The sequence below is a fragment of the Canis lupus genome, chromosome 18, assembly GCF_048164855.1.
Source record: "Canis lupus baileyi chromosome 18, mCanLup2.hap1, whole genome shotgun sequence".
NCBI lineage: Eukaryota > Metazoa > Chordata > Mammalia > Carnivora > Canidae > Canis > Canis lupus.
The window spans coordinates 28418055-28432469 of record NC_132855.1 but is presented as its reverse complement, the minus strand read 5'-3'; the positions used below and the strand labels follow the sequence as shown (position 1 = coordinate 28432469).

General features: G+C 33.4%; 1 protein-coding gene across 8 annotated transcripts in view; it reads left to right on the top strand.

Moving 5' to 3' along the window:
- HDAC9 (histone deacetylase 9) overlaps positions 1-14415 on the top strand; it is a 911611-nt gene that overhangs the window by 234195 nt on the left and 663001 nt on the right. The window lies entirely within an intron of this gene.

Sequence of the window (14415 nt, the reverse complement as noted above, 5' to 3'; positions counted from 1 at the left end):
CCAATGCAGGACTCAATTCCGGGTCTCTAGGATCACGCCCTGGGCCAGAGGCAGGCGCTAAACCTCTGAGCCATCCAGGATCCCAATCAACAATTCCCAAGTTATGAAACACTGAAAAAAGGCTTTATTTCAGAAGTTAGAAGACCCTTTGATAAAGCATCTATTATGAAAAGATAAACTCCCGTAACTTACATAATACTTATATAAAGTATTTGCTTGAGAATGAGAGGTCTTTTTATCATGCCAAGTTTAGTGTCTTGTATAGTTAGAGATTAAGCTGTGTGCCAAAAGGTACTAGGTAAACCATATTCTCTGATTACAATATAATAGAACCAGAAATTATTAACAAAAAGCTATAATGCAAAATAAACAATTACTTGGAAGAAATTAGCCGTTCAAAACTATTGGGTCAGAGGCAATTAAAACTGCAATTATGAGTCATTTAGAAAATAAGAACACTTTTCAGGGGAAAAAAAAAATCTCCTGAAGTGCAGCAAAGCCATATTAACAGGCAAATATATGGTGGCAAAATATTTCACTTTAAACTACAAAAAAAAAGAACATAGAATATTTCTTAAAATATAAAATTTAAACATAACAATACCAAGGGGAATTGGATAAGATAAAAAACAAAATTAAAGAAACCATGAAAGGTGGTGCTTGTATATCCAAGAGTTGGTTCTTAAAAATAGTAATTTAAAAATATTTAGAAATATAACTAGGAACAGGTATAGAGCAGTTATTTTAAAAATGAATAAAGAGGGGCGCCTGGGTGGCTCAGTCAGTTAACTGTCTGCCTTCAGCTCACGTCATAATCCCAGGGTCCTGGGATCGAGTCTAGCATTGGGTTCCCTGCTCAGCAAGGAGTCTGCTTCTCCCTCTCCCCCTGCCCCCTGCTAGTACTCTCTCTACTCTATCTCAAACAACTAAATAAATACATCTTCTTTAAAAAGTTTAAATGAAATACAAATTTTAATAAAAATAGAGCTTATAACCGGATTCTTTATGAAACTTGGTAGTAGGTAAAATTTTAGTGGGTGACTACTTATAATTTTGGAGTATAAATCTGCAAGCTCTCAAAATGTTTGTAGTGGTAAGCTTTCAAATTTTTAAGGAGCAAATTTTTATTTGCCTAAACAGAAATTGATAGAAGGTATCCCAATTAATATTTTTGAAGGTCACATAATCCTGAATCTAAAACTTAGCAGAGAAGACCACAAAAAATATATATACACCAATCCCTAATATGAATATATAGGCAAAAAGTCTAGGTAAAATACAACAAATTAAATTTAGAACTATATTAAAAGAATAATTCAGCTCAGCCAAGACGTGACTTACTGTCAGGAATCCATTAATAATTAATTACAGAAATATATCAAAAGAAAAAAATCTCACTGAAGATGGATAAAAAGCATGACAAAAGTCAATTCCTATTCCTAGGGGAAAATATTAATAAACTAGACATAAAATAACCTTCACTGTATAAGAAAATGTACTTCAGTCAGACAGCATCAGAGAAAAGTGAAATGCCAGAGGCATTCTTGCCAAAATTAGGGCATTTTTATATTTGATGATATATTAAAGGTTATTGGTGGTGATTACTTTTTCAAAATATCAAAGTTTTTTAACTATATTAGTGAATACATGTATTTATCTCTATTACTTCCAGAAACTCCATTAAAGTTACAATAAACATTTTTAAAAGTATAAATCATAGGAGAGAGGCAATAGGAGAAGAGATAGAGAAGAGTGTACCAATATACTTCTGGAACATGGGAAGAGGGCTAACTTAGGACCGTGGAAGAAACTCAAACTCAGTGTCTACAGGGAGAGTAACATTGATAAGCAAAGCAAGTTATTTTGTTCCCCTAAACTCAAAAGGATCCAAGGATTACAGGTGGAGATGAGGCTAACAACTGTATATGATGGTTGGTTGAAAGTTTATTTAAGTAGCAATCAGGTCACTGGATCATTTCTCTCCCTTCTTTGCCCTACTACCCTACACTATTAGGAGACTACCCTTCTTCTTGCCCAATAGGGTTAAGAAGTTGACTATTTGAAGAAATTAATCCACAGACTTTTGAGACTTTGGGACACCTGGGATATGGGAAGTTGGGGATGAGGAATTGGATTGATAAATAGGGGATTAAGTGAAAGTCTATGTCCTGACTGTAAGAATTGTCAACCTACTTCCCACTTGCTGGCCCGAATGCCTGATATTTCAGAAAAACTCTGAACTTTAAAGAGAGAAATTAAGCTCCCTAAACAGGAGAAAGAGAGAAAGAAAGAGAGCAAGAAAACAAAAGAACAAAAAAAAAAAAAAAAGGAAGAAAGAAAGAAAAGACTCAGAAGAAACACCTTTAATGCAGGGAACAGAAGAAAATTTAGAATAATTTAACAATAGTCTCAGAGAAAAGCAATATATTCCATCAACTAAACAAGAGAAGGATACAGTTTTTGTTCTACCATAGATCCTTTATTTTATTTTATTTTATTTTATTTTATTTTATTTTATTTTATTTTATTTTATTTTATTTTTTGCCTTAGACTCAGTTTCTCCTCCTATTGTTTTTTTTCTTGGACTCTGTTCATTTTCACTCTTTCCATTTTTTAGCCTTGTACAGTCTTTATGCCACCAAGATTCTAGTTGTCTTCTGCTGGCAGGACTGACACTGAGAGATCCCATTTCCTGGTTCATCCTGGATTGCTCGGAATGTGTTCCAAGGCCAGAGCAGGCCCATGACATTGTTAATAAAGATGGATTTGCTGCTAAGCCTGATCCAGTGCAGAAGACTGGGGTGTTTTTAATTCCTTAGGCTCCAAGATTCTACTAGGGACTAGAGGAGGATAAGAGTGAGAATGAGACATGTCAATGTTAAAAATGTAGGAAGAATATTGTGGAAGACACTAACAGGGAATGTAGATGCATCCTCAGGTAAGGGGTGGGGATAAATGCTAAGCTGCTGGTCTAAGAATGCCTAGGATTTTTAAAGGAGAAAAGGGCAGGACTCTGAGCCATGCTGTATGTAGGATGATTCCAGATCATTACTTTCCCGCTCTATCAGCAGAAGAAGTGCGTGGGGAAGGGTTCATGCCAGATGTGGTGGTGGGTAGGGAGTTTTATGTTTGGGAGGCTAATCCAAATGTCAGGGACAAGTGTCAGTTGGTTGTTAAACAGTATAATTCAAGAAGCTTTTCAGCCACATAAACATTTTGTGGCTTGCAATTTTTTCACTTTTTTATTTTATTGTTCATATGAATTGAATTAAATAAATTTTATAATTAGAAAAATCTGTGTTTCAAAACAACCGTCTTTTTAAGGAAAATCAGGGATTCACCTTCTCTAGTCAGCATGGCTGAGATCAGGTTTTCACTCAATTGATTGCTAGCTATAGGACCTTGGACAAATATTTTAATCTCCTGCATTTCAGTTTCCCCCTGAACAATGGGAATAATAATAGCACATAGCACATATTGTATCAGGATCAAATAACTATTATTTTTATTCACATTTTCGTATAGCCTCATTTTGGCTTCTCCATGAGATATTTATTTAATTCTGGTTATCCACTTATTGTATCTTACCCCCCCCCTTTTTTTTACTTCTCATGTTTTCTTTTCTTTACTTTTTTAAAGATTTATTTATTTGTTTGTTTGTTTGTTTGTTTATTTATTTATTTATTTATTTATGAGAGACACAGAGGGAGAGGCAGAGTCATAGGTAGAGGGAGAAGCAGGTTCCCTGTGGGGAGCTCAATGCGGGACTCAATCCCAGAACTTCAGGATTATGCCCTGAGCCAAAGGCAGATGCTCAACCACTGAGCCACCCAGGCGTCCCATTTCTCATGTTTTCACATTCAAACACTGATGCAAATGTAGCCACATATTTAAGTACAGCTCAGCAAACAAGGGGCTGTGCAGTGAATTCTGTAAACAGAAGCTTGTTAACATAACAATATCTAAGAATATAAATAGAATTTTCACTTTAACATAGGCAATTTTCATTATGAATGTATGTGGCATTCTCTCTATACCTTAAAGTATAAAACTGGTAGAAATTTGGTTGCAATGCTAGCCATTTGAGATAGTCAATTATAATTGCTAGTTTAGTTTCATGTTAAATAGTTCTAAAATGTCACTCTTCAAGTTGAGATGGGTATCGATATACACGGTAGGGGTGATGATGAGTGAAATTTGAGATGTTATCATGTTAATTTCATGTTTCATAAGCAGGCAAACTATTCCTGCTTATTTATTCCTCATGTGTTTACTTTTGAGGAAGCCAACTGAACATTAAGTTCTTGTTGATGTATTTCTTTAAAAAGTAGTGGTGCCATACCACGTACTGTCATTATTTAAAAACTGTGACATTCTGACAGTGTGTCAGAGAAAGTGGTGGCTCTATGAAATTTACATTCCTAAGTTTGTAACTTAAACTAATTTTGTCAGGGAATATTTTATAATTACCAAATTAAAGAACTGTATGATTAAAGTAAAATGAGCTCTGCATGTGCCTAGAAACATAATCTCTTAATGCTTTTGTTGGTTTTTCTCCAATGACATTATTCTGTAACGTATATAATTTATTGCAGAAATAGTAACAGAGTAAGGTTGTTTTCCAGCGATTGTAATCATTTGGAGAAACCCATGAACAACTTAGTATGTTGAATTATTTTCACATTCAATTTAGTGATTTTTAAAAGAGGAACAGCAAATCAACCAACTTCAAATGCCCCCCTCCTTCTCATACTTCTGTATTTTATTTATAGAAGAGGAAACCTTTCTTCATTTCTTCCTGTCAGCTGCGCAGAGGCAGTTCTACTGAAATTGGGTAAAAGAATATCCAAAATACTTTTTAGCACTTTGAGTTCATCTCTGTTAAATAAAAGGATTGAGATGATTATTTTTCTAGTTAAGTTGATACATAGTTTAAAAAGCAGGTTTTTTTTAATAGTTCTGTATAAAGCTTTAAAACATGCTTTCTCAGTAAGAGGAATTTATTATTACAGATGAATTTCGTGGAACTGTAATTAATATTATTTATATTTTGGATTCTAATGTTAGAATAATAGGAATTCTTAGTTCCTTGATCTGTAATTTTTCTCACACAGGCCACTTGCCCACTCTTTAGCCAATCTGGTCATTTTGTAAAACTGTAAGACTTGAGCAGTGTGTTATGTTCCACAGTAGACTTGATTACTACTGGATAAAGCTTAGTAGCCATATTGGAAAAGCCATATTGGTTATTTTTGAAGGAGCCTGTTTAGGAAATTGGACATGTGCCACTGTATTCAAGAAAGATAGTGCATATTTATGGAACCATTGCTCTTTCTGAAACTTGAAGGCGTTGGAAGAATAGCATCTATGTCTGTTAAGAAATTATAAAGCTGTGAATTATGGATAAATTACTTAACGTCTCTGGGCCTCAGTTTTCTCATCTGTAAAATAAAGGTACTGCTTACTTTTTCCAGTGACCTCACAGAATTTTTCAAATGAGATCATGATACAATCAATCTGAAAATGCTTTGAAACATGTAAAGCACTATGCAAGTGTAAGGGATTGTTATTTTTTCATTATTGTTTTGTAATCTAGAATTCCAGTAGAGATAAGTACCTTTATTTTATTTAAACAAGAAGGGAAGTAGACAATTATTGTATTTAGGGTAGTTCAGGCCTAAGAAAATAGAAACAATGTGCCTCTGATGTAACAAAGTATGTATGTAAAATCAGTTGGATATGCAATAGCAACTTACTATGTTGGCAAGTTGAAGTGTGTGGTAGAGTGCCATTATTAGTCTTAGAGGGATCTGAACAGAGTAAAACGAATGATGATGATGTTACAGTGATAATGACAACAATTACAAAGATATAAGCTGTACTGAAGCTAGGGGTTGTCTCTTTTTTCCCTAATGTTTTCTGAGCCAAAAATTAGGCTCTAGTGCATAGATACTTAATAAATCTTTGATGATATGAACAGCACTTATGTTAGATACATTCAGAATTTGCACCTGTTTCCACATAGCTCATCAAGAATTGGTTTAGTACTTTTCTGCTTCTCTTGAGATGATTATGTGGTTTTGTCATTTATTACTATGGTGCCTTGCATTAATTGCTTTTCAGAGAGTAAACCATTCTTGCATTACTGGGGAAAATCCCACTTGGTCAAGGTATAAAAATAGTTTTTATGAAGTATTGATGGATTCTGTTTGAGGAATATTGGTCTGTAATTTTCTTCTAATATGTTTGTCGATTTTGGCATCAGGGTCATACTAGCTCATATTGGGACAAAGCTGGGAAACTCAATTTTCTGGAAGAGTATGTGGAGAGTTGGCATTCTTTTTTTCCTAAATATTTGATAGAATTCAATAGTGAACTTCACCTGAGCCTGTAGTTGTTTTGTTTTGTTTGGAGGAATATGTTTAATTACTAATGCAAATTCTTTAATAGATAAAATATTACTCATATTACCCATTTCTTCTTGAATTGGGTAGTTTGTATTTTTCAAGAGATTTGCCCACTTCAAATGGGCAGGCATAAAGTTGCTGGTAATACTCTCTTATTACCCTTTGGCTATCTGTAGACTCTGTAGTGATGTCACAGATTTCATTCCTGATATTAGTAATTAATATCTTTTCTCTTTTTTTCATCATCAGTCTAGCTAGAAGTTTATCAGTATTATAAATCTTAAATAATCAGCTTTTGGCTTCATCAGTAGTCTGAATTATTCTACTATTTTCTGTTCCTTTGATTTCCACTCTAATCTTCATTATTACCTTTCTTCTACTTGCTTTGGGTTTGATTTGTTCCTCTTTTTCTAGTTTCTTAATGTGGAAGCTGAGGTAATTGATGTGAAATCTTTCTGCTTTCAGTTATATGTATTTTCTCTTAAATATTACTAATACTGCCTTAGCTACATTCCACAGATGTTGATATGTTATGTTCTCATTTTCATTTGGTTTAGAATAGCTTCTTTTTTTAAAAGTGTATATACCATGATGATTTCATATACATATACATTGAGAAAGAATTCTTCCTGTTGATGTGATTAATTAATGCATCTCTCACCTCACATATTTACCATTTTTTCCTGAAAACATTTGAGTTTTATTCTCAGCAAATTTCAATATTATGACATAGTGTTATCAACTGTAGTCAACATGTTATACATTAGGTCCTGAGATCTTATTCATCTTACAACAATATATCAAAACTAAAAGTTACTACTCTTTTATTGCCCTTTCCTTATCCTCCTCCTAGACCTCAGTCCCAGGGAACTATTATGGGTTTGTCTTTCTTTCCTCCACGTGGAAGTAATACTACGTAGTGTTTGTCTTTCTCTGATTTATTTCACTTAGCCTAATGCCCTTCAGGTTCATTTGCCAAATCATAGATAGTTCTATTTTCAATTTCTTGAGGAACCTCTATACTGTTTTCCTTAGAGACTACCAGTTTACATTCCCATCAACAGAGTACAGTGTTGTCCTTTCTCCACCCACTCACCAGCGTTTGTTATCCCTTGTCTTTTTTATCATAACCATTCTAACAGATGTGAGGTGATATCTCAGGGTGGTTTTGGTTTGCATTTCGCTAATAATTAGTGATGTGGAACACTTTTTCATGAACCTGTTGACCATTTATATATCTTCTTCAGAAAAATGTCTCTTCAGGCTATTTGTCCATTTAAAAGTTGGGTTCTTTGTACTTTTGCTGTTGAGTTGTAGGAGTTCCTTATATATTTTGGATGTTAACTCCTTATCAGATATGTTATTTTGCAAGTATTTTCTCAGATTCCATAAAATGGTTGCCTTTTTTATTTAATTTAATAAAATTATTTATTTATTTAATTTGATGCTATTTAATTTGATGAAGTCACCCTTGTTTATTTTAGTTTATATTATCTTTGCTTTTGATATCACAGAATACTTTCTAATTTCCCTTTTGATTTATTATTTGCCCCGTGGATCATTCATAAATGCTTTATTTTCCAAATATTTGAGTATTTTCCCAGATATCTTTCTGTTAGTCATTTCTAATTTATTACATTTGAGTCAGAATATAACTTGAATAAATTGAATCCTTTTAAATATACTGAGATTTGTCCTGTGACACAAAATGTGGTACCACATTCATAAGCAAATGTTTCATATGTACTCGAAGAAAATGTGTATTCTACACATAAATGTTTAGTTTTCTTTAAATATTAATAAAGTCAAGTTTGTTGATAGTGCTATTCAGATCTTGTATATTTTTAATGATTTTTCTATTTATCAATTATTGAAGGAAGAGCATTGAAATCTCCTATTATAATTGTGGATTTGTCTATTTCTTCTTGAAATTCTATTAGCTTTTTTTCCCTCTATTTAGAAGCTCTAATATTAGGTACATAAATATTTAGGATTAATATATGCTATTGATGAATTGATTTCACTATCATGAAATGACAGTTTTTATCTTTAGTAGTAGTTTTTGCTCTGAAATCTGCTTTTGACACAACTGTCTTTTGATTAATCTTAGTATATATTTTCCAATCCTTTTACTTTTAGCCTATTTGTGTCATATTTATAATAAATATCTTGTATACAGCATATAGTTGAACTTTGATTTGTATTCAATCTGGTAAGATTTCCTTTTTAATCAGAGTGTTTGACAGTTTACATTTAGTGTGATTATTGATATGGTTAGGTGTAAATATATCACCTTGCTATTTATTTGCTTTTTTTTCTATCTCTTCTTTATTTCTTTTCTTTAGTACCTTATTTTTGAATAATTGAATTTTTAAAATGACTCCATTTTTTCTCATCTGTAGTTTGTCGTCTACAACTCTGTTATTTAGCTCTACTTTATGGTTTGTAATACGCATCTTTAATTTATCATAGGCTATGTTCCTATAATATTATACCATTCCATGTATAGTATGAGAACTTTATCAAAAATATACTTGTGGGGATCCCTGGGTGGCGCAGCATTTTGGCACCTGCCTTTGGCCCAGGGCGCGATCCTGGAGACCCGGGATCGAATCCCACATCGGGCTCCCGGTGCATGGAGCCTGCTTCTCCCTCTGCCTGTGTCTCTGCCTCTCTCTCTCTCTCTCTGTGACTATCATAAATAAATAAAAATTAAAAAAAAAGTATACTTGTGTTTACCTCTTCCTACCATTATATTATTGTCCTAGATTTTACTTGTACATTAGTTATAAGCCCTGTACTGCATTGTTATGAGTTTTGTTTAAACATTAGATTATTTTTAAATAAATTTAAATAATAAGAAAAATTTCTATTTTTCCATGTAATGCTTTTCACTCCTTTGTGTAAATCATCAGATTTTTTCATCTGATATCATTTTCCTTATATGGGAAGGACTTTAACATTTCTTGAAGTACAGATGTGCTGGTGATGACTTCTTTCAGTGTTTTATGTCTGAAGTCTTTATTTTACTTTCAATATTGAAATATGTTTTGGCTGGATATAGAATTCCATGTTGATATTATTTTTCTATCAGTACTTTAAAGATGTTGCTCCATTATCTTCTTGGTTACAGTGTTTCTAGCATGAAGTATGCTGTCATAATTCTTTTTTTTTTTCTGTCGTAATTCTTACCTTTGTTCCTCTGTACTTTAATTGAGTCTTCTCCCCATCTTCCCATTTCTTGTACCCCTTAGCTTATTTTTAAGATTTTTATTCCTTTTATTATATTTTGTGAAAATTTGATTATAATATTCTTTGGCCTAATTTTATTCATGTTTTTTCTATTCTGTGTTCATTGAACTTATTGGATCTGCGAGGGTATGTTTTCTATCAAATAAGGACACTTCGGGGGGCATTTTTTCTTCAAATATCATCCATCCTTTGGGCGTTTCAAATACATGTACTTTAGCCATGTGAAATGATCCACATCTTGATGAGTCTGTTATTTTTTAAAAAGTCTCTTTTCTTTATGTGTTTCATTTTGGTAGATTCTACTGCAACATCTGCAAGTCTGCTCATACTTTTTTCTGAAATGTGTAATCAGCTGTTAGTCCCATCCAATGTATTGTTCATCTGACACATTGTAGTTTCCATTTCTAGAACTTTCACTTTTTTAAACATCTTTGTGTCATTACTTAATTTTTTGAACAGATGGAATACCATTTCATAACTGTCTTAATATGGTGCTTTTTTTTTTCTGGTTAAAGCATCTATTAGTTTTGAGTCTGTTTTGGTTGACCTTTCTCCTTAGTTGGGGTCATATTTTTGTTATATGCCAAACATTGTATGTTTTACCTTCTTGAATGCTGAATATTTTTTGTATTCTTCTAAGTATTCTTGAACTTCATTCAAGGACACAGTTATTTAAAACAGTTTTATCCTTTTGGTTCCAATTAGACATGACTGGAGTAGTGCTGTCTATGGCTTATTGTTTCTCACTTTTGTGGGAAGCCCCTTCAGTTTACTATATTCAATTCCCCTTTATTCATGAGACTTTCCTCTCTAATTGGTAAAAATAAGCACTGTTTCTAGTCCTTTGTGACTGTTGGGTACTCTTTCTTCTAATCTTTTGTAGTGGTTTCCTTACACATATGTACTGAAATTACTGATTATTTAAGAGAAGTCTTTCTTTATAGCTCTGGAATTCTTTCTGTTGCTTGGTGCTACACTCTTATTTCTAGTACTCTCTCCTATGAATACTTTGCTGTGTTCAGACTTTCAGCTTATTCTCTTAACCTGAGGGATCCTGCTGAGTTCTTTCTGGTTTTCCACTCACTGTACCATTACCAAAAACCCTTTCAAGACATGAAGTTGTGCAGTCTTTTGACCTACTTTGTATATTTTGCATCTCTTAAGGGATCACTATGCTTTGTTGCGTTGTATTCTGGTGTTTCAAAACCATTGTTTCACATATTTTGTCCATGGTTTGGTTGATTCAGGTGCAAGAGTCCATTATTCCATCTTGACAGGAAATGGAAGTTTATGATTCATAGTAATTTTTAAAAAGATTTTATTTATTTATTCATGAGAGATACAGAGAGAGAGAGAAGCAGAGACACAGGCAGAGGGAGAAGCAGGCTCCATGCAGGGAGCCTGACGTGGGACCTGATCCTGGGACCCTAGGATCACACCCTGGGCTGAAGGCAGGTGCTAAACCACTGAGCCACCCAGGGATCCCTGATTCCTAGTAATTTTTGTATCATAAGAATAATGTCCTAAGTTTTTATTTTTCTCTTTTTAACTAAGAAGCCTGATTTCCCAACCTCTATGTGCCTCAATTTTCTCATTTATAAAATTAGAATTGTAATTTGTGCCCATTTTCCAGGTTGTTGAGAAATTTAAATGAGATAACTGTAAAACATTTAATAAACACATAGAAAGCTTCTATCTAATAAATTACCTTTGTTATCATTTCTCTTCTGTTACAAATCAAACAACACAATCTCTCAATTTTAAATGCATATCCACTGAAATTTATTTACTTTCTACTTCTGTTTAAAAAGCTTAATATCTATGTTATCTGTAAGCAAAGGGTTAAGTGGATCTCCTGAATAAGTGGGAAGAATTATACATCTTGAAAAACATAATAACTATTAATATAGTCAATTGGGTTTTCCTGGGAGAAGTTTTGTCAAGGACACTTAATATAGAGCTCAAAATATTCTTCGAAGAATGAAAGTCCTTATCCAGATAAGATTTCCAGTAACAACTCACCAAGTCATTTGTTTGTGATTTGAATCATCTCTGTACTCTAATTGCATACTGTCTTCCCTTGTAAAGGGAGATACATATTTAATCCAGTCTTTCTTAGAAAAAAAAAAAAGTTGGGCTGTTTAACCAAAACAAACTCAGCAGCTTGGGATTTACATATCTCTCTGGTATCTTACTCATCATTTTTTAAATGCTTGGGTCACTAAAGTTATGCATTGGGGAACATTTTAGCATTCCCTAAGGTGAAATATAGAAGCTATTTAATAGTAAATACTTTGTGTCTTACGAACTTTTTGCAAGGAAGGTAATTAGTAAGTTGCTATTTAAAACCTACAACGGAATTTATGACATATAAATTTTTAATGCACAGTTATAATACATTAGATGCAATTTAATGGAAACAATATTAGGCACATTTCAAATCATCATAGCATTCATATTATCTACAGAAAAATTGCCTATGTGTACGGTTTATGTTGCTCAGCTGTATCTGCAAAGTATTGGCAGTGAGGAGAAGGAGCTATACCTTAAATCAAAATTAAAACTAAAATTCAAATTAATATTTGCACATTTTTGTTTTTAAATACGACTAAAATATATTCCTTTAAAGATTTTATTTATTTATTTGAGAAAGAGAGAAAGCATGCATAAACAGGAGGAGGGGCAAAGAGAGAGAGGTACAAACAGGCTCCCCAATGAGCAGGGAGTCAGACTTAGGGTTTGATCTCAGGATCCTGAGATCATAACCTGAGCTGAAGGCAGATGCTTAACTGACTGAGCCACCCAGATGCCCTTAAAATCTATTCTTTTTTTTTAAGTTTTTAAAATTTATTTATTCATGAGAGAGAGAGAGAGAGAGAGAGAGGCAGGCAGAGACACAGGCAGAGGGAGAAGCAGGCTCCATGCAGGGAGCCTGATGTGGGACTTGATCCTGGATCTCCAGGATCAGACCCTGAGCTGAAGGCAGCGCTAAACCACTGAGCCACTGGGGCTGCCCCAAAAATCTATTCTTTTAAAAAAGATAGCAAAAGTTAAAACCTAAGAAATAAATTTCTACCTTGATCCTAGCTAGAAGACTCTTTTCTCTATTTGAATTCAATAAAAGAACCATTTTAGCATAGATTTTATATGTACTAATCTTTATTGCTAAGAAAAATTATTTTTATTCTAACAAATTTATCTTTATATATGTATTTACCTCCACCAGAAAGAAGTATAGTATTCTTTTATAAAAAAAAATAGGACAGGAGGCAGGGCGGGTACCTGAGTGGCTCAGTTGGTTAAGTGTATACCTTGGGCTCAGGTCATCATCTCAGAGTCCTGGGATCAAGCCCTGCATCCAGCTCTGTGCTCTGAGAGTCTGCTTCTCACTCTCTCCATGCCTGCTGCTTCCTCTGCTTGTGCTCTCTCTGTCAAATAAATAAATTAAATCTTTAAAAAAGTAGGAATGGATGATGTTTATTATAGGATACTCATTAAGGTAATAAAGTAGTCAAATATATCCAGAAATAACGTGGGGAACCTTTATTTTTTCAGTAACTCAACTCTTTTGGGTCCTGATCAAATTATATTTGTTTTTACTAGAACAAATCTTGTGTCATGGAAAATTCAGGAGGAAGATCCTTTAGTAGAATCTTAATGAGTAATTATTTTGGGGGGAAGAATGATAGATTTGACAGAAAATATTCAATTTCTTAATAGGGTTTTCTCATTAATATAATGCCCTAAATCAGGGCGTTTTTCAGATTATAAGTGAAATATTAGAAATGGCTTTTTAAAATTTTTTTTTCCTTTTGCAAATCATGATTAGTGTCTTGAATCCAGTAGGTGCAAAGGTCTAGTAAGATATAATGGTAGTGGTATCATTTATTGATTAGCTACTCTGTAGTGGGAACCACGTTAGACACATTTATTATCTCATTGACTCCTTCCAACAAGCCTATGAGGTATTATTACCACCATCTGACAGATAAAGAAATTGAGGCTGAGAGGACAAGGATATTGGCCAAGTAGCAAAGAAAGATACAATAAAGCTGCCTGATTTCAAAGCCAGATGATAATAGTGACAGTTTCATGGTATCTGTTTTCACATATGATTTCCAGAAATAGTTCAGGTAGTATTAAAACTAAAATTGCAAATCAATCTATCACTCTGTTGGTCTTGAAAGCATTTTTCTTTGCATCCAAAATTACCATTGTAAAGTTTTCAGAGAGGATAGAATCTGCATATTTGAGCCTTTGTTTTGGCAGAAAAAAATAGGAGTTAAAAATGTGCAATTTGTTCAAAGTGCAAATATGCTGTGGCATTTTGGCGTTGTTCCAAGGGCACAGATTTAACTTGGAATTTTGGTGGCTGTTACTGGGAATGTACTGTTTATCAAATTCAGTGTTAACTGCACAGTTGAAGATTTTCTAGCAAAACTCTTTCTCTTTTTAACTTGAAAAAAATTCTTTCACCAACTTCTGAGGGTTGATAAGTAAAATCCATAAAAAGATAACCGTTTTTGATGAAGAATGTCTTCTATTAAAGGGTAATTAGTGAGGTCATTCAGCAGAGTTTACATAATCAGAACTTGGATGATCTGGCATCTCTGCTTAAACCTGATGACCTTACATCTTTTTTTTTTTTTTATGGCCTTACATCTTAATGCAAATAATAGAGGATGAAGTTTGTAACCCTTCACTGCCTTATTGAGTGAATAACCAGCCAGCAAACACCTGTTAGGTGGTAGTAGAT